At 40.4% G+C, this 21,056-nt stretch overlaps 1 long non-coding RNA gene across 1 annotated transcript in view; it reads left to right on the top strand.

The window, feature by feature from the left end:
- Positions 1 to 20,163, top strand: part of LOC116444806 — an 81,483-nt gene extending 61,320 nt beyond the window's left edge. The window contains exons 2-3 of the long non-coding RNA XR_004240530.1: positions 9,382 to 9,455; positions 20,132 to 20,163. This is a non-coding gene — a long non-coding RNA (uncharacterized LOC116444806). The remainder of the gene's footprint in view (positions 1 to 9,381; positions 9,456 to 20,131) is intronic.
- The last annotated feature ends 893 nt before the right edge of the window (positions 20,164 to 21,056 follow it).

The raw sequence follows: 21,056 nt of genomic DNA, 5'->3' as shown, positions 1-21,056 counted from the left end.
GGAACATCATGGCTGCTCTCAGAACAGCCTTCACAGGAAGGGCTGTTTCAAAGGAGAGGCAAAAAAAGGCTGAATGGTTACTTGCAAACATGTTAACATAAGCTCAGTCATCCCTAGGCTTCCAGCGCCATGAGGGGAGAAGGTAATGAGGTCATGGGTTGTTTTTTTTAGGTTCTGAAGACTGACTTTGAGAACTGAAGAAAAGTAAATAAAGGATTATTTATTAAATGAAGAAAGGATTACCCATTACAGGATAAATCTTGCTAGCCTTACGTGTACAAATAGTTCTCATTGACTATGAACAAGTCAAATACTTACACAAGGCATTTATAACTTTTATGTACCCTTATAAAACCTCATATATTATTCTGTGTCCTGGGCTTAAACAGCATGCAGACATTAGCCAGTTAGGTGTATAATGAAAAAAAAGCAGCCTCGTTTTTACTGCAGATCTCTTCAAAGATGGATTTAAACTAGAGAACTTCTTATCCATTTAACCACGAGGCAAATTTATCCAGAAAAATATCCAGGCAACTAAGCAAGTTTCACTGGAGAGTCTCAATTGCTGTGAGAATGGAGTGTCTGGGAAAAGGAAAGGAGGAGGATGCGAAGCATGAAAACATTCGGAAGGTATTTAAATGGAAAGTTTCTCCTCCTCCTGCGCATTCCTGAGAGTCTCCCAGAACACTGGGCAGGGCTAGCCCCGGGACACTCCTTGCTGGATAATGGTAACCTTTATTATGAGATGCTGCAGATTAATTTCAGAGTCGTTTTCTTCCGGGCCACCAGCTGTAGTTACTCAAGGCAGATTAACCAGAACATGGCTGGTTTCAGCCCCTACTCAGCAGCATGAGGTAAATACCAAATTACAGATGGTGCCAACACAATGTTAGTTGCTAATGTGGTGACTGAACACAGTGTTAGCTGCTAACTTGGTGACTGCGTGGCATTTGGGTGTCCTGCTCCTGCCTCAGCTTCTCTGGCAGCTGTACATGACATATTTGTATTTAGTGACCACTTGTGCCTCAGTATGTGGCACTTGGGGACGTGGCTTAGTGCTGGACTTGGCAGTGCTGGGTTAACAGTTGGGCTCAATGGTCTGAGAGGTCTTTTCCAACCTAAATGATTCTACATCTGGTATTAAATCACTTGGCAGTTTGTGCAACCTTTAGCTGATGTTATGCTCCGTACACTAGATACACAAACTTTTCTCATCATCTTTCCTCCTCACTGATTCAGTTGGAAATCACCCTGTTGTATGTTTCCCATAGTTTATCTCAGGAATGCGTAGATAATGACCTCTCATTAAAAGAGAAGGAAACATTTAGCCTCCTATTTTAATTTTATTCAGAGGAACAGCTGAATCCAAAAGGAAGATTTGGATGTTTTCCCCTCTTTCTTTGAAAAGTCAGCTACAGAAATTGAGGAGAGCAGACTTGAATCACCACTGAACAAGTGCTTTCAGTGCTGCTCTGGACTAATTCAGAGACATTCTTCTCCTGGTGGTGAAATATTTTGAAATCCCTTCTTTTTTTGTCTGAATGGGAAATGCCAAAACCTCAGTGTTTTTCATGAGGAATTCTTGTCTTCTGGCCAGCTCAGTTAGCTTCACAGCAAGAGCTGGGAAGTTAAGGCTATGGCAAAGGGATGATTTCCACATTCATGGGGAAGTAGACAGCAGTTGCTTTCAGTCATTTGTCCTCCTGTAGCACTGAGATATCAGACATTATAGTCATGACGCTGAAAGTTATCAAATCAAGTAATTCCTCAGGGCTTTGACCATTATCTCTAATGTTTCTCTCAAGATGATTTAGTTAAGCTTAGACATTCATTGTGCAACTAAAGATCATGCCAGGAAATTTTCACAGCAGCTATCAAGTACTCCATGCTAACATTTAAAAAAAACCATAAAAAGGCCAAATGATACATTCTCTCAATTCCTTGCTGAAGAGTATTTCCTTTCTTAATCAGAGTACATATTGCTATGGTCTAACCTGTCAGCCATAATCTGAGTTCTGTCTTCAGCTTGACCCATGCCTGTGTTGTACCATTTGCTGGTTCTGTTTCACATTAACTCAATGATAGGGCAGTTTTTATCCAGCTAAAATATTTGACTGGGCTTTTCCTCGTGTCTTGTGCATGACAGCTACAGTCCTCCCTTGAGCAGCTCCCTCAGAGTGTGGTTGCCAAGACTGCAGTCCTAGAACATAGTTTTGAGTAACTCTCCGTTCCTTCAATGTCCTTCTTGTCCTCACCCTGAAGGCCATTCCTTACCCCTCTGCTGGTCAATCTTGTGATGTCCCCATCCAGTCTATAATCCCCTATTGCCAACCTCGTTTTATCCAACAAGCTCATCTCAGCTATGCAGGGGGAATGGGAATTCCATAGCCCACAGAAAGTGGCTTCAATGCTGTCCTTCAGACTCCTCTTCATTAATGTGTTACCAGTCCCACTGCTGGGCAAGGGTGATGTTGTACGTGTGACTTCAAGATGGTTTCACCATTTTTTTGGTTCTTTTCTCTCTGTCCAGATATTGCTTCTCTCCCACAGCTCCTCTTCCTGTGCTGAAATTGGGAGTGAGTTAAGAGCTTTGCCATACCCATACCAATTGAACGTGAATTCAGCCACGACTCAGGATTAGGGGTCTCCTATCAGGAAGCTTTCCTGGAGTCCTGAAATATTCAATGGAAACAAGAGAAGTGTTTTTTACTCTTCAACTCATTACAGACTGTAAGGACTGGATATTCAGCTTGGTACTTCAGGCTATGGAGATCTGGGTCTCAAGCAGTGCTGTTTATTTGACACCTTTTGAGGCCACAACTTTAGCTGCAACTCAGAACATGAAAAATAGTTTCTACCAGACTCCTGTATTTTTGACTTCATCACTTGAATTACAATGATTTCTTGTTGTGCCTGAGCAGAGTCCACAAACTCTGCAATTTACTGCTTCCTGCAACAGTCTGACACCGTCCCCTGTGGGAGAAAAATAAGTTAAACAGAGAACTTTTTCCTCTTAAAGAATTATATTGATCTTGCAGATGCTGAGTTGACTTACAGTGTTTTTCCTTAGAGCACTTGGCTGCAGATTCACTTCAGAGTAAATATAAGAGCCCTATCATCTTCTTTCCCCTTAAGCCTAAGCATTATAATCTCTGTCAGTGTGACATGATGTTTTTCTTTTAAAGATGAAATTAAATAGTATGACACAGCTCTTCAGTGTTCACTAAATTCTGTGTCATAATTTCCCAACTATAACTATCTAATTTCTCTCCAAAATCTGTGGTTTATATGCGGCCTGAATTTCAAGTGCAATATATAGAAAATATAAATATTTAAATTTGAGATATGGTTTACACTGTTCTTTCCTGGAGTGTTTTTCCTTGTTTCAAAAACCACAGGAGTGTAGCTCAAGTAGCCTACTTGAGAGAGAAAATTCATTATGTGTCTACTCCAAGGCTCTTGTGCTAAGGGCTAGCTAGACTATGGTAAATAATCCACAGACCCTCACAGGAGGCAATGCTGGCTCACATTCCTCCTGGAAGAGCACAGGCTTGCATCTTTTGGTGTCCTCCTCCTTCTTTTACCCCTTTTCTCTGAGATAGGAATGAAGAGGTTCTTTCATCTCTGGAGACTTCTGTGATGTTTATTTGACACAGACCTTTATGGTTTGATTTCAGCTTGACCGGGCCCCTCGAGGTTGGTTTCAACATTCTGCTGCAATATGTTCTTCCCTGCAGACTGTAACCTGAGTTTCCAAAATGAGGAGGACTTTTGGCATGTGAAGAGTGGATCTGTCTCATTTACATCAGGACATACAAAGATATCTATATGGATGTATATAAAGATATGTAAATGACATGCAAAGAATATGTGACCATCAGCTAGACCTCAGCCAGGAAGCAGGCAGTGATTTTTCTCCCTGGGGACAACCTTGTGGCCATCATCATATGTGCATACCAATGCTAAGGTGATGTTAGATCATTGGCAGTTTTGCCAAAACACACCAAAACCGAGTAACCTTTGCTTTCATGCTGCAGAGCTGCTGTGACTGACAATGACCCTGACAGGAAACTTGTCTTTCCACAGAAACTATGTTTAGAGCAAATGATTTTAACTCCCCTTAGTAAATAAAGGGGGAAATAATATTTCTCTCTGACACTATGTTTTACAGGTAATTGATTTTTAAAAATGACTTGGCTTTCTCATTTATGGCCAGGAAGCAATAAAACCACCCCCACCCATTCAGTTTAGAAATTCACCACAGAGATGTTGCAAGTAGAGAGAGCCAGGAAAAGAGCGAATGTAAAATACTTTTAAAACCAGGCATCACATTTCTCTACAATGGTGGATAACCTCAATCATTTTCCCTTCCTTCACAGAGCACAAGGGATAACATACTCATGAGAATTACACCTCAGCCCTTCAAATGCTACTGACCCTGTCATACAGCTTAATCAGAGATGAGACTTGTTTGAATGAGCTAGTTGCAGGCAGCCACTGGACATTACTTTGGAAACAGCTTTCCTAAGTCTGTCCCACACTTCCCAGCAATGTTACTAAAATTTTGATGTGTTTGCCTACAGATTTTAGTGGCTGCAGGTGATGATGAGATACTGTGCCATAGCAAATAATGGCAATTTCTTTTTGAAACCCAGGTGGGAGTGTTCTTCAGATTGTGTTCCTTTCAGAAGGAGCCTTTTGCTGGTTAGAAAAGTTGGTTGGTACCTGCATAACATACGTTTTGCAGTTTTCTCTGTGGCACCTTATCCAAGTTACTGCAGCAACTGTGGCCTGAGAGTTGTCTGCCTTATGGATGGGCAAATAATGTGAGCATTAAAGATGTGTGCTGGGGTCAGAGGTTGGCTGATGTTTGTTTAATTGAGTCCCGCGGCAGAGGCTGGAAAATCCTCAGCAGGGAGTGTTGTCATTCAGGGCACATAAGAATCCTGAAATAGGTCGAATAATTTGAGTCTGACCCTCCTGCATCTGGTGGAGCTTTAGGGTTTGGTGCACTGTGATTTTAAACTGCTTATTCAATTTCCTGATCCTTAACATGCTAAATTTATTCCTGTGCAATGGTGAAACAAAAACTCCAGGCCCTATTATGTAAGACAGCTACTACTGGCTTTCTATTTTTGAATTATAATAAGATAGATTCTGCACTGCTTTAGCATTTCCCTTCACATCCAGTTTATGGGAAAAAAAATTAAAAGAAGGTAAAATATGATGAAGGACAAATTTTCTCTAGTTTAAAACAATTCTGTACCTGAATGAGATGTCTGGCACAAGTTACTGATGGACATGAATGCAGAAAGATGTGCTGAGTTTGCAGTGCAAGCTGAAAAGGAAACAGATATTCCTGTACAGAGAGATGGGAATTTCCCAATGTGCACATGGTGCCAGTGTGTGCGAGGAACAGCAGAAGATCTTTAATGCACAGAAAGGATTTAATGACTTAATGAACCTGCTGTACTGAATCAGTCAAAACCCAGCAAGTAAAGGTTTTATAAAAACATGCTGACTTCTGGCAAGAACTGCTTATTTATGGGACTTCGCTTATTTTATGGGCCACGATAGATCATTACTTTCATGTTATATATGAGGATAATTACCAGAATTTCAGTGAAGTAGCTGCCTCTTTATTTTCTGGGAAAAGTTCATGTACATACAGAAAAACCAGCTCATTTATACACATGATTTCCCTCAGAATACCCAAAAGCCTGAGGATGTTTTACCCAAGTGTTCTCCCTCTTGAAATTTAATTTCACTAATAAATGAATATACTGTGGGCTATACCATCCAGGAGAAGATTAATAATGATAATTGTGAGAAAAAACAGAAGTGTTTAAATGTATCATAAAGGTCAGACCCAATTAATCTCCAACAACATCTTAGCGTAAGTGCATGTAAAAATGGGTTTGAAATTCTGCACATCTTCCCGCTGCAGAAGGCAGAATAGATTCCTCATGTCCAGTCGAGCTGGGACGATTTATAGCATCTGGCAGCTCAGCTATGCACATTTTAAGTGTATAGATTCAGAAGGGAATATTATTTTAAAAGCATGCAAAGTATTGTTTTCAGAGAAAAGGAAGCAAAAGTTATGTATTACAAAAAAAGTCAGACATGCCTCAGTTTTGGTTTTAGAAACCTGGCCTATATTCCTGAAGTGGTTTGGAACTGCAGGCCAACTTCCAAGGGGAACACCCTGCTCCCCGTGGGGAAGGATTTATGATTTTATTCAGGATGTATGAAATGTGGTGATTTTGGCTGGCGTTCAGGAAACAGAAGAGGGGAGCAGAGTCTCCATTCATTTACACCCCTGCCTGTTGTCAGTGAAGTTTTAATGACAATGAACAAAGGCAGAATGTGGGCTGCAGAATGGGAACTCTGTGCTTTGTAAAAGTGGCCAAAATTCAAGGGAACAAATTGCTGACTCTTCTGTGAGCAGGAGCTGCTGGTGCTGGCAGAGCTCTGAAAAACAAGGCTGCAGCTGAAAACAACAGCAGATTCTGAGAGCCCCCATTGGGGACCTTCCTTCTAGACCCTGAGTTCTTGCTCTCTCTGACCTACTGAAATGGTCTGTTACAATACAGTGTGAACTCAGCCTTTGGAAATGGATGAAGCCAGCTGTGTTTCCAAAATCCATGGACGTGCAGACAAGTAGCTGTATTCCTGGAATATGCAGGAACTTTTCACCGCCTGAGCTGCACAAATGGACATCTGTGCATTTTGAGGGAAGGTGCTTGACACGGAATTTTTAAAACCTAAGGAAAGTTCACAGTATTCAGTCATTTGAAGGAAATGCTTCCCACTGTTCCTTCTTGCTGATAGTTTAGGGTTATCCAACACATGGCAACTTTCCTTTAACGAGAGCAGTGTGTGTGTGGGGAGAATCCCGATCTGAAAGAAGCGGTGCTGAGCCAGATCCCTGGCTTGCATCCATTGCCTTGTATGAGGGAACTCCTCGGTATCCCTGAGCTGCAGGAGCCCGGCCCCCACAGCACCCTCTTGCTGTGCCTTCCATGGGGGAGCACACCTGGGATGTAGCTGAGGCCAGGCAGGAGGGAGGTTCAAACCATTTGTGAACTCTGGCAAGCCCCAGCTGCTGCAGCAGCCCTTGGGAGGATGATGAAGACAATTTTGAGCAGTCTGAAGCAGCTCCGAGCTGCTGAGTGGGGCCCCTGCAGATCCCTTCCTGGGATGGAAAGTCCAGAGATTCTTGCGGATCCTTGTCTTGCTGTGGGAGATGGTGACCAATTGTCTGCCCTAAAATATGCCATCAGTACCTTCAAAAGAGGCTTTGCTGGGTGGGAGTAAGACCCCTGCCTGTCATTTAAACATATCTGCATTTTGTAAGCAAGGCAATAACTTCGTGAAACACTGGAAGCAACAGGTATTGCCTGGGAGGCTGAAAGTGAGAGGGGAACTCGTGAGCTGGGTTCCACCTGCAATCCATGAGAGCCTTGAGTTTATTGACAAAGATGCCTTGACTTGAAGCTGTAAACTTTCTTTGGGATGTGCTGTGCACTGGAGTAATCAAGTACGGAATGATCTATTGGCGTTTTATGCAGATAGAAGAGCTGCTCTAAAGGGAGACAAACTTGCTATTGAAATGGGTTTCTCTGCGATGGAAATGCAAATAAAATGCTTGGCTTGTTTCATATCATGATGTAGATTGAAATCTTCTCCATGGCCTTGGAGAGAGAGAGGGCTCATACCCACCACAGGTGTATAATATCAGCTATCATTAGATTTTTCATGTGGTATCCAACACATGCACATTATGGATCTCTGATCAAGCGAAAGCCTCAAATGATTGAAAAGCAGCAGCAATGCAGCAGCATGCCCCTGGGAAACCAGAACATCACCACTACAAGTGTTAGCCACCACAAATTAAAAATCTGAGACTCTCACCGTACTAAGCTGCTCATGTCTTTCTGCCCTCTCATGTACTAATACTCCTAAATACATGGTAAAATATCAAAATGTAATTACAGAGTAGAGTCTTGGCTTTCCCACACCTGTAACATACATCCAGCTGCTTTGTTAATATTGCCATTCAGGTACAATTTAAAATCAGCAGAGAAAGTCATTCCAGAACCTGCACCAGAAGGTCACCAACTCCCTTTGAAAGCACTGATACTTCCTTTTGTTCGCTCTTATGTATCTGATTACAAATTACTAAATCCAACTGCTATTTGAGAACTTTTAGATTCTAATCAGTACTTTGATGAATGTACAGCACAATAATGCAGATGAGTGATGTCACCCTTTAAGCACACAGCAGCGTGCAGGGATGAAAAAGCGGAGAAGCCATTCAAAAGCTCTGGGACCTTTGTGATCTGGGAGCTTCCTTTGTAATTCATCCTGACTGTAAATTGTTGCCTAACAACTTGACATTGTTAAAATGTCTAATTAAACATAAAAAACCCCCCACGCAAATACAAAATGTTCAGCTTAGATTGTGAAGGGTTGCCTTTATGTTGGTAAAATAGAATGACAATCTGGGATAAGGAAATGTTACAGAAGTTGACTTGAATAAATAAGAAGGAAACATAAGTAAGTTCAACAATGCCAGCATCAAAGATCTTTTCTTTAGGAACTAGGCAACTTCCTAACGCTTTGTGCTACGGCATAAGAGACTGTTTATTAAATGAAGTAGAAGTAAACATCACAGCCTTTTTTCATGTAATAAAGAAGAACAATGTAGCCAGGTGTTAAAAGATGAGCAAAAAATTCTTAAAAGGGAGGATGTTTTCGTAAAATATGATGAAACCAAGCGGCTGAAATAAAAAGTATAAGTATGAACTTCATCTGTATGAACTTCATCTGCGTAGTTTTTCTACTGCAGATGACAGGGTCCTGACCTGTTCTTTTAGTCTGTTTAACACACTTATGTTCAGTATTTTCATTGGGTATGAAAATTCCATAGGACTATTCTTGGTCAAACCAGCGCTGAAGGATGTGAAGGCAGTGCTATGGATTTAGGAAAGGGAAGAAATGCAGGGGTCTGCTTCTGATACCTCTTCAACACCAGCTGGCAAGGGATGATGCCTGTCCCTTCTGATACAGATAATGTGTGGTTATGCATTATGATGTCAATATTCTTTTAACGTGGATTACGAAGGAGTGACCTTGCCTTATTTTAAAACATGCACCATTAAACTAGGATAATTGGGGAATTTCCTGTAAAAAGAAATTTCCTGCCGCCTCACACTGTGTCTGGGTAGTTGTGTGTGCTGTTCTTCTGAGGCTACCCAAGTAAAGGAAATGTATCCAAAGTGTATTTTCCTAAAGTTTTCCTTTACTTTGCACCTCTTCAAAGGTACTGCTACCTGAAAGCATCCACCTTTTAATAACCTTCTTCCTTTTCTCTTCCAGGGACTTCTGACACTCCCAGCCCTTTAGCCTGTTGCACCTGAAGTTCAAGAAAAGGACTTTTCCCTCCGTTTTAGGTAATCAGTGCTGCTTCTTGGTTGTAAGTGGGATTAAATGATTTGTTGATTGAAATAGTGTAAGAATACTAAACAACTTGCAAGTCTGCCACCAGAAGTCAACAGATATTGGATGGTACAGGGTCTGATGATAGTTATTAATTCAAAGTTTATTTTCAGTTCAAGAACTATAAACCAACTTCCCTGCTCCACTCTTGGAAATTAAGCCTATATCTCTTTATTTTTCTATCCCCTTCTTTATGAGTGTATATATACATTTATACAACTGCAATTGCCTGTGCTGTTTTATCTGGGAATTCCACTGTACGAACCTAATGCTTTTCCCTACTGAAAGTAAGTTTTTCCTGCAGTGTCACTTTGATTATGGCAGGGTCCTGTCTTTTCAACACTTAAGTATGTTGTGTCACCACATGATTAACATTTAAAGCTGCTTTAGCAGTGAAAAGTCAGTCTCACTTACATACTTTTCCCCCTTGTTGATCTTAATATGGGAAGTCACTATCCTCTAACTGGACAAATTTGTTTCAAAATGAGCTTGAAATGCGCACGGGTCATAGCAACTGTATCAGTTCATATCATTCCGCCTCCTTCCTCTTCGTCCATCACGTCTAATACATCTGATGCACTTTAAAAGATCCTGGGAATAAGATAAGCTGGAAGAAGTCTCCAGTTATTTTGAAAGGGATCAGGGAGCCTGAAACATTGGGAGGGGTCACCTTGAATCTGTGTAAGTATGAGAAAGGCAGGCATGCCAGCCCAGATGGTCTTTCTTTCTACTCTTTATGCTATAAAAAGGGGCATTACTGTTGCTTGGATGGAAGGGTTTTTATGATCAAGAGCAGAAGAAAAGGATTTAGAGTTGTTAATATACTGCTTGTGTGCTTAGCCATTTATATTTACAGTAATTGCTTCTGGAAAAAAAAAGAGTCCTTCGCTTGCCAAGTGTAGGGAAAATAAAGGCTGACTAAATTAAGTCTGGGAACCAGTTTGATTAGAAGCTGAAACAAATCTCCTAGGACTCTAGAAACCCAGTTCATTTGTGGCATTCCTTCCATACTCTAATGGGCTCTGATGCTTGATACCGAATGATAAGAAATGCTTGTTTCTGAAAACAGCTGTTGTGGGTTTGGTAGTTTGGAACTGCTTTTGAGAGCTGAATGTAAACCATAAATATGTGGAAATGAAGGCAAGTCAGATTGTTCCTCCAGATAGGACTGGAGCCCACGGTCATTGTTTCAAAAATGCTTACAGAAAAATAGTAGAATTACACCTTTCACTTTTGGAAAGAAAAGCAAGACCACCATTATTCCACTGAGACTGTAAAGGGTCTGTAATGTGTAATGTCGTGTGTGTGCTCTGGTACCACAGATCAGCATCCTGTATTTTCTGTTTTCTGAACTGTACCCTGTTCCATTATGCTGGGCTGGTGCTGGTATTGCTTCAGAATCTGATTAAAAGAAAACCATTTCTGTTCTGCACTTGTGTTAACATAACTCAGGCCTTCAAATGCTTGAAAAATTATGGCCCTGCTTTCTAACTTTTCCATCTCTATCCAAGTTTGCAAGGGATGCTTGGCTCTTAGTGCCTTGCAGAGTTTGGAGCCCTTCACCTCTAGCAGTGTTCCAAGCGCAAACTTGAAAATTGGTTTCTTAAGGCATTTTGTGGGGCACAAGTTGGGAGATAAGAGCAACAAAAGCATTTGGTCATGAGATGAGCTTGACTCCTGTTGTTTCCAGTCACCACAGTTAAATTAGGTCTGAACTCCTTGGGCCATCCCTAACGTAACCCGCAGGCTGAAGACTTCTGTGTGTCGCAATCCCAGAACAAACTCTGTGGTTTTGCACATTTTTAAAGAGAAAAATGATTTTTTTTCTTTGTTCTTAATTGTAAAGATGGTATTTTTGGAAAGAAGTTCTGTAGTAACAAATATGTTTCACAGGTAGCTCTGTTTTGCAGGTAGCTCTTCAAAAATGACAAAATTAACAATAATTATCATTTTATATAATGTATAATTATCTATTATTTAAAGAATAAAGAGTGAATAGTGGAAGTAAAGATCATGTCATAACCTGCAGTATGAAGTGCTAGAGAAGAGCATTTTTTTTATGTGGCCGCATCTTTCATCATTCAGAAATTGTGGGAAAATGTTTCTAAAATACAGCATGGGCAGGCACTGAATTTCAAATTGATTTTCATGAACCAGACAACACAACAATGAATTAACACTGACTTAATTTTTAAAACATTTAAACACCTGTTTTTTGGTATCAACTGATCGTAGTAGACGCTTGTTAAATGAAATTTTTATTGGATTCTTTTTATGCATTTTGGCCTATTATATACCAGGACTGAACCATGTAAATTTAGTCCACACTTTGGAAAACAGGTTCTCACCCATTTTGATGTGCAATAGAATGATATTTGATAATTTTGCAACCCTTGCAAAATGCAAATTTTTTCAGAGAAAAACATGTAAGGAATTGTGCATAAGGTGTGCAGTGGCAGTTTGCATACACAAATTTTGTGCAAATAGAAATGAAAAAACCCCATGTGGTGTAACCTGGAAGTGTAATGCATAGAAAATGTACGTGTAGTTGTGAAAAAACTCTATTTACAACCTGGCTTCCCTACCACAAATTCTATCTTCTGCCTTAGCAACACAAAACTTTTACAAAAAAAAGGTGGAAATTGGAAGCTTTTGAATTATAAACGTTTCCAAATCATTGAACATAAGCATATATACTTTATTAACTATATTCTGGAAGTAGATGGAATAAAAACTTGATGAGTTAGCAGGTTCAGATGAAGGTTATATGAAATTTACCAAACATTTTTGTGAAACAAATCTGGGGAGCAGATGGGAGCGATGGGGGAGGACGTAGCTGATATTTCAATAGATTTTTGCACATTTTCTGTGGTTTCTGTTTGGTTTGGTTGTGTGTTTTGTGGGATCGGCTCCACAGTCACTTGGACTCTCTGCCCAGAGCATTCTTGGGTGCACTTGATGATTTTATGGCTGTTGGTTAAGACCTGTAGGATATCCCACCTCTCTAATAATTTTTACAGGGTTCTGTGGGTGCAATTTCAGTCTCGGGCTTAAGAAAAAAATTCATTTAACCCTGGAGACTGAGGAGGAAGGAAGGAGGCTGGGAAAAGGAAGGACAAGGAAGCATCGGAAAGATAGGCAAGAGAAAGTGAGAGAAAGCATCAGGTCTAGAGATGTGAATGAATGAGGAGAGTATAAACAGAGAAAAAAAATGCAGCCAGGCATTGTTTTTCTTTGCTTTAAATACCCCATAAGCAGAGCAGTCAACAGGCAGACAATTATAGCACCAGGCACATTAGGGTGCAGAACAAGCTTTGCTCTCCATGGTTTATGATATCCTCTGAACCCTCTAGAAGGATAAATGATATAACTTGATGTGACTCATACAGGAAAGCAGATTATCAGTGGTGTGCCATAATGCAAGTGAGAAAAAGACAAAATAGAGTCAAAGAGTGCTTACACTGTGTTACTTTTATCTTCTGATATTGTTTATCATATTGGTATTATCATTATTATTTGATAATGTTATCATATCACTTAATGACAGAATTTCCAGGCTTGGAGCCAGCATCCTAGACAAAACATCCTAATGCTTATGGCAGTTTCTTCCTTTGCTGGTTATTAAATTGTTTCTGTGAATGAAAATAATGATAACAACAAGGAGAAATGCACACCATGCAGGGACCAATTTCCTGCCACACCAGGAGTGATGCACACAACAGCCTCCTGCAGCTGGAATGATGCTCTGGGATGGAGGGAGCCTGAGTGAGGACCTGAGGAGTGTGGCTGGAGTGACCTCTGGAATTGTGCTGTTGGTACTGAGGCCACAGATGCTGATTTAGTCCTTCAGGCTGCAACATCTTCCTGTGCACTGAAAAATGAAAATGCAGGAAAATAGGTCTGGCAGGGCTGGGAGTTGTTCAGGCTGAGGTTTCAGTATGGATTTTCTGTGGGGATATCAGTTTCATGGGAAAGTTAAGACCTTCCCTTCCGTATCTGCATTTTGCTGTCTTTTCTCTTCCTGTGTTTTTATTTATTAAGTTATGCTAAAGGGCACCAGAGCAGACACTTGATGAAAATGGAGTGCCCTGTTTTTTCCAAAAAAATAATAATAATTAAAAAAAAAATCTATCATCTGCAGTTTTATGGAGAGCCTTGGTTTATGTGTCATATTTTTCTAAACCCCTTTTGTTAATCCTTTTGTAGGCAGACTTGACATTTCCAAGAATTAGCTAATGATATGCCAGTAAAAATGTCCCTTGGAAAAGAGAGATATAAGGAACTTTTCTACTGAGGGTTGCATTTGATCATATTTTTTCCATTAGATCATGCTTCTGTGGAGTTCTTAGCCTCTCATTGGAAGATCCTGCTGGATCTTGAACTGCAGTGAGTGTCCCTTACATTCATTAATAACTTATATTGGAAGCAAAGGGCTTCTGAACTTTTCAGCTGTAATTCAACAGCATTATTCTTAGGTAGGAGGGTGAAAATTTGTTTACTGAAAGGAAAATATTTGTTCTGGCCAGAATGCAATTTTTTTCCACTAGTACTGATGCCTTTTAGATCAAATTTTTGTAGTAATCTAGGTAGCCTGTGATTACAAACACAGGTGAATTCAATGAAAATTCAGCCTGGTCTCATTCCTTTTGGTGTCAATCCAGAGTATTTTACTGAAATCTACTGCCATCTGACTAAACTTTGTTTCCAGGGGCTGCCAGTGTACACAGCATTTGGTGTTATCAGGTATATTTAGATTTCCTCGTTATCATAGAAAGCACGAAAAAGTAGCTAATCCACTTTATAAGTAACCAGGTGACATAGACTCACGTTACTGATGTGACACTTATCTGGTCTAGCAATTATGACTAATGGCAGCAGCAGCAGTGGCAGCAGCATCAGCAGCAGCAGCAGCAACAACAACAACAACAACAACAAAACCACCACCACCACCACCAATAATAATAATAATAATAATAATAATAATAATGCAAAGGAAGGAAGGAAGGGAGAATTTCTGTCCCTTTTGTGCGCTCAGACTGAATCCAAGAGGTTAAACAGCCTCTCTAGCAATTCCGATACAAAGTTTCACCTCTCTTTTGAGTGTCCCAGAATTTCCAGTTTTGATTCCCTACACTGAGGCATTGGAAATGGAAATCAGATACTTAAACTTGCTGGAATAAACTTGCTGTGGAGGCTCTGAGCATGCTGCACTGACAGTGTCAAACACTCTAATGCAGATGCTCTGAGCTCAGTGGTAGGTGCCTGGATTTAGCAGCTGAGCCTCAGGGTTCTGGTTTACACTTTTGGATCCGGCCTGTGCTTTTCCATGTCAGAAATTATTTAAACAGCTATTAGGCCTTCAACAAATTGCAGTGGAAAGATCAACAGAGCATGGAGAAGCTCTGTTTACAAGGTGCCAGTGACCACTTGCATAACAAACCTGTCAATGATTTGTGAAGTGTGCAGACACGGTACCACAGAAAGTCTCACTCAAAACAATTGGTTACTCATTGCTGCATGGTTTCAGTGATCTTCTCATCTTCCTGGATATGCTGGACAGCAGGAAGGCCCTGCCCATCTCTTTAGCACCTGATGATCCTTGGACAACTTTGCTGCCCTCTCTGTAAATGAATGTCAGCTTTCCTACAGAAGTATAGGGCTGCCTACTGAAGTACAATGCCTGTTTTATTTCAATGTTCTCTGGGAAACAGTTTAGAGAGCATCCATATCAAACAATTCCTGCTCTGCAGTGTTTGTACCTCGAAGAGTTAGGTCAAGGGTTTTGGATCAAAGCCTAGCTGAGGCTGCATACATCATGAGGCCCAGAGAGAGAAGCATTGAATTTCTTGCTTAAAACTGGCTGTTCAATGCAAATGCATCATCCTTTGTGCTATGTAAAATCCAAGCTGAGCGTTCTGTATTTTCTTCAGGCAGCAAACTGTTGAACAGATTCCACTTCATTTCAAGGTCTTTCGATCAGGTTCTTGATGAATTCATTAAGCTATATATTCATTATAGGTGCTGAAAGGTGTATAACCTTTCTGGAAAGGAAGTGGTCTGCTCCATAAATAAATCTAGTGTTGTAAATTAAAGATGTGCTAGAATGAAATACCTGGATCCAACAGTGCTGAAACATGAGCAAGGCAATTGTAATGGAGGCTTTGGGAAGGAGGCTGCTCACAGTGGAGTGGACGAACCTTGTGAAGTGCCCTGACAGTCTGAAACTTCAGGCTGTGCTGGATCAGGGGAGGAAGAACATTCCTTCCCAGATTTTCTCTCAGTTGAAGCTTGATCATGGTATTGTTGTTAAATTTGTTGGCAGAGGAAATTTTCCATTGCTGCACTTGCTATAGCAGTTGCATGCCAATGGAAAATGTTTTATAGCCGTGGCAGTGTTAGAGGTCTTGGTGGTTTTCCTTAATGATTGGACACAGTCCAGTCACAAATATGTTAGGATACAAATGTAATCTGTGTTTGTGGAAAAACAAACATCCCAGCTAAGACCTGAGCAAAGACGTCCACAGTACTGGCTGTGGCCAGGTCAAGTACAGAGAAATAAATATTGACCTCATATGAAAGCTGTAGTGCATTAAATCTGTAGCTATTTTACATTGGAATACCAATTCATGATACGACCAACTCAAATCTATTAAATGCTACCATAATTCTTTTTAAGTTGGGTCTCTCCCTCCCCACTCTTTCCCAATAATTCCATTTTGATCTCGTGGAAAAGATTCTGCCCTGGATGAAGCTCTCAGGAGCACTGCAAAGGTACTGTGGACAAAGGGGCTGTAGTCAGTCACTTACCAGACACAATGTATTTTATGATTTAATGCAGAGTGAAAATAAGAGCCACATTTTTAAATTTTAGTATGACAGGTCATGTGGCACCCACAAATCATGCTGCTGTCATCAGGGTCTTAAAAAACCATATTTTTTGGAGAAAAAGTAGACTGATGCAGTTAAACAAAGCACATTACAGGAGAAGGACAGGCCAATCTACAGAAGGGAATTTAGTGTACTGCCTATTAGTACCTTTTAAAATCCCTCTTCTGTGCTTCAAATATTAGATAGCAAGCTGAAAAAAAAAAGTAGTTTTCTTGCAAGAATATATTGCTTCCTTCAACATAAATATCAGTGTTTTAAAATGCAAGTTTCAGTGCATGAATTGTACTCTTATTGTGCTGCAAGCAAATGCTTCATGCTATTGAAAGAGTTTTCCTTAATAAAATGCAGAGGCTAGAATGTTAAATCTTTTGAAGTTGCTGCTAAACATGTAATATTTAGCTTGAGAAGCAATAGTGAGGAAATGAACATGATAAGCGCTCATTCAGTAACAGCCCTAAATTGATTATTTCCTTCCTTATGTAAACTTATCAGTCAGCCCTTTGGGCTCACTTCCGAATACCAGCTCAGCACAAGAGTCTTATCACAAGGAAATGGAATGTAAAAGCCCAGACAATTTTGATAAGGCACGTACTTTGGTTATGATCCTATCTCTCCCCTCCTCCCTTTGAAATAATTCATCTGCACTAAAAGGGGAGATGCCCTCCCTGTAACTTTGGTGTAAGCAAAAGTTGATGTTGTTATAGTCAGAATAAACCCTGGTTATTTATCCTGCTGGTTTCTCAGAATATTCTCAGGCAAAGAGACTAGAAGATATATTGAAAATTGCAAGCAGCTTTGGAATGGAGTGGCGTAGTGGTCTGGATAGATGATATCTGAGTTTTTAGAGACTCTTATGAGTTTTGGACATAATCTAGAGATTTTCAGTAGAGTGAATACTGTAGGAAACTTAAGACTCTCATTATTTATTTGCCACTTTTACCCCACCCATGCTGCTATGGGTCTGACACCTCCTTGTGATGGCAGAAGCCAGACCGAATAAAGATCCAACAGCTCACAGTGCAAAAGCCAAAGATGCAAACTTTAAAAAACCCTACTACATAAACACCAAACCACACACTCAAACACACATAAGGCAAAAGAAAACTGACAGGCAAGCTCTACCCACCAGCCACCACAGTCTAAAACTTCACGGTTTTACCGGCCAAAAAACCAGCAGAACAGCCCCAAATACAAATTTAACTTCATTCATTTGTCCCAGTAAAGTAATAATTTAAAGGGGTATGTAACAAGTTTTGTGGTTCATCGCATACCAGGACAGCAAAGCCTGATAAAAGCACTCAAATGACAGTACTGTTTTTGTTTGAGATGTGATGACATGCTCCTTAAGCAAATGTTATAGGCAGCAAATCCATGACCCAGTAAAATACACTCCAGACCATCAAAGTAGGTCTACAGCTTGATGAAATCCACTCATCTCCAGCAAGAATGACCTAAAACTCTTCAGAGGGAAAAAAAAGTGTGGAGGAATTCAGAAAGAATGTTTTTTAAGCAAACAGTGACATACCAAAGTTCAGTGTAACTTTTTCAGTGAAACCTAAAACTAAGCTAAACTTACCTGATTTATGTTTTTCCACAGAAACTCAAATCTTGAGTAGTTTTATGCAAATTATGGAAAAGTCATGACTGAGGCTGGACTAACAAATAATTTTGATTGGCTGCTTAGCTAAACGTCCTCTCAGGAATACTTATCATCCAAACAACATCTCATCATTGTAAATCAACAGGGGTCTTAGTCCTGGCAGTGTTGAAGTGCATGGCAAAGACACCATTGATTTTAATAGGATTAGGATTTCTCCAGAATTTTCATGATGCTTTGCACGAGGAAGCCCTTAGACTTTTTCACAAGATATCCTAAGTGCTTTATATTGAAAAAAATGTTGCAATGACAAGTATATTTGGTGAAGCAGTGGCAAAAATAAGACTGAAAAAAGTCATGGAGCAAATCCAGAATGTTCTTACAGGCACATGAGCACCCAGAGGAAAGGAAGGCTTTCTGATGGAAGGTGTGGGATCAGAGTAGATTAATCTATGAACTTGATTAACTCTGTGCTTTCTATGCCATACCAATACCACCACACGTGCAACAGACTGTACTTACCAGAGAGAAAATCTTGTTAACATTTTTGGAGAAAGAAAATCAGAATTAGCAGGGATGAACAAAACCGATACATTTGCACAGTGAATGCTAAGTAGCAAAATAAAAGAGGGTGTAACTGCATTGCCTGTCATTTATTTCTTTGGGCCTACAGCAGCAAAGTCCTCAGGGGAAGAAATTACAGTAGGAGATATTATCTTTTTTTACTGCTGTATTTCCCATCTTAAATTAATAGTGCGTAGGATTTTGATTATAATTGATATAATTATTCATGAGCGTGTTTTGTTTTACAAGCGAGTAAAGAGCACTTTGCTGCTCCATGAAGCCTGGCTTGTTTTATGGAGTTTAAATTAGGGCCTTAAGATATTAGTGAGGTGGACGAATATCATTGCTGAAATTCTCAATGCAACCACCAAACTGGTGCTCAGAGCAGAGAGCGAATGGAAGGGCTTGGATTTTCCACCCATTTCTGCATGGCTGAGCCTCCTCAGGCTGGGTTCTGCCACCCTCACTGAATGGAGCACTATACTGTGAGAAGAGGTGCGTTGGAAAAATGTTGTGGTCTGCTTAAAGGTGGCAGAGTTGGTTATTTTTTTAGGTCAAATAGACTCAAGTACTTGGAGACCGGGGGAGCTTATGTAATGCACTGGCATGGTATGAAGGAGCTATGTACAGGAGGAGAGGCACAGATGGAATAACTGCACACTCTCTGAGCAGGTGTCTGATGACATTTCATGGTGATCTAGTGAATTGTGTGGCCAGAGGCTTTCTAACAAAAATATCTGCAGAGTCCCAGTGAAAACAAGCCCCACACAATTCTCAAAAAAAACCCATAAAACCAGACCAAAACAGAAAATTAAAAAGATTTTCATATATTGTGCTTAATAGTCATGAGGTTTAGGAAACACATGTTGATCACCTATTTCCCAGGCCAGTTTCAGGCTCCTGTACTACTTTGAAAGAGTTTGGGCTCAATTCAGGTCTCAGTATTTTAGAAGAAAAACCAGTATATTTTATTGTCTTGAAACTTGCAGGAGCTGTTTTAGGGAGCTCAGCTAGTCTGTTTGGCTTAAGTAGAAAGACATACAGTCAGGATGGTTTAATAACTAACAATAAATATGTTTCCTTCTTTGCTAAAAGTGATTATGGCCTATTTTGCCTGTGTGCTTCACATGGCAGCATCAGGCTGTGGAAGCAAATTGTTATCACATCCTGGCTCCTTCTTCTCAGTGTTGGCAAGTGACTGGAAGGAAGGATGATTGCCAGATCAGATGCAGGTTGTCCTGCCTTCCTGAGAAGCAGCTGTTTGCAGGCAGCCTGGGGGAGTTTAGCCCTTGGCTTTGTTTCCGTGGGCATGTCATACAGGTGAGACAATTGAAATCTGAATCACTGCCTGTTTAAATGGTAAAAATAGCCTGGTGAAGACCAGATCCTCGTCCATTTCAAGTGGCATAATGTGATCAGCCCAAAGATAGGATCTACAGTGGTAGTAAATTCACTTCTGGCACAATAGGCTTTTTCAATTTGGTTTTCTTCATGACCCCACGAGTGACATACAGAAAACATTTCATGCCAATCTATGAAGCTGCTGTATTTTAAATGTATGTTAAATTCTCCACTTTACAGAAGCTGTACCATGGAGCAGACTCCTTACCTCTTTTGGTGAGTTAATCTCATGATTTAGCATTACAACGAAGCCTGAAGGAGCTCCCTCCCCTTCCACTTCCTTTTCTTTTGTAGTGGATCAGTTATTCACAGGACGCTCTTTGTTTCTGGAACCATGTCTTTGTTTTGCCAAACTTCGTTCCACGCCTGTGTCTAGTAGAGACCTGTTCCAAGATGTGTTCCACCGGCTGGGAACCGGCACAGGCAGCAGAAATGCTTTTCTTGCAAAACAGTCTCTGCAAGCATTTTATCTGCTCCCCGCCCTAAAGAGGAAAGAATTTGTTGAAAACAAGTAGATCTGTATGCATTCCCCTTGGGAAATTCTCCTTTAAAACCCACATTTGAGGGAAAGTGTTATACAGCTAAATATGTAAAGAGATTTCTCAGAGACCCTCTGTCACAATCTGTAACACTTCAGTGCTTCTCATCTGTGCCACCATGGGAATACATTAATAAAGGAGCATGGCTTCTGCTTTTAATGGTTCCAAAATACTGAGTCAATTCTGTGAGGTACGTTTTGCTTAATTACCTCTGGTATAAGAGTTTCCATTCCTTTGGGCGCTGGATTCTCTGCTAGTGGTGGAAACTGCATCTTCCTCTTCATAACCAATAATCTCAATCACTGCAATCTACACTCTGTATATTTATTTTGTGGGGTGTCATGGACTCCTGAGATTTGCATATCCAAAGGTCCTGATGCAGACCTATGGATATTCCCAGAGTCTGCATGGCCCTGTGCAAATTTCAAGAGGAAAACAATAACAGGAAGGCAAGGAATATTAGAAATGTTTTATAAAGTTGGAAACAAGGCCCACCAAGCCTCGGATCCATTCTTTGTGGATGAAATGGAAGAAAATGTTTCAAAGGAACTGACTGTGCAGAAGGT

The sequence above is a fragment of the Corvus moneduloides genome, chromosome 5 (assembly GCF_009650955.1).
Source record: "Corvus moneduloides isolate bCorMon1 chromosome 5, bCorMon1.pri, whole genome shotgun sequence".
Classification (NCBI taxonomy): domain Eukaryota; kingdom Metazoa; phylum Chordata; class Aves; order Passeriformes; family Corvidae; genus Corvus; species Corvus moneduloides.
The sequence above is the reverse complement of the archived record's forward strand: the minus strand, read 5'-3'. Positions and strand labels throughout refer to the sequence as shown.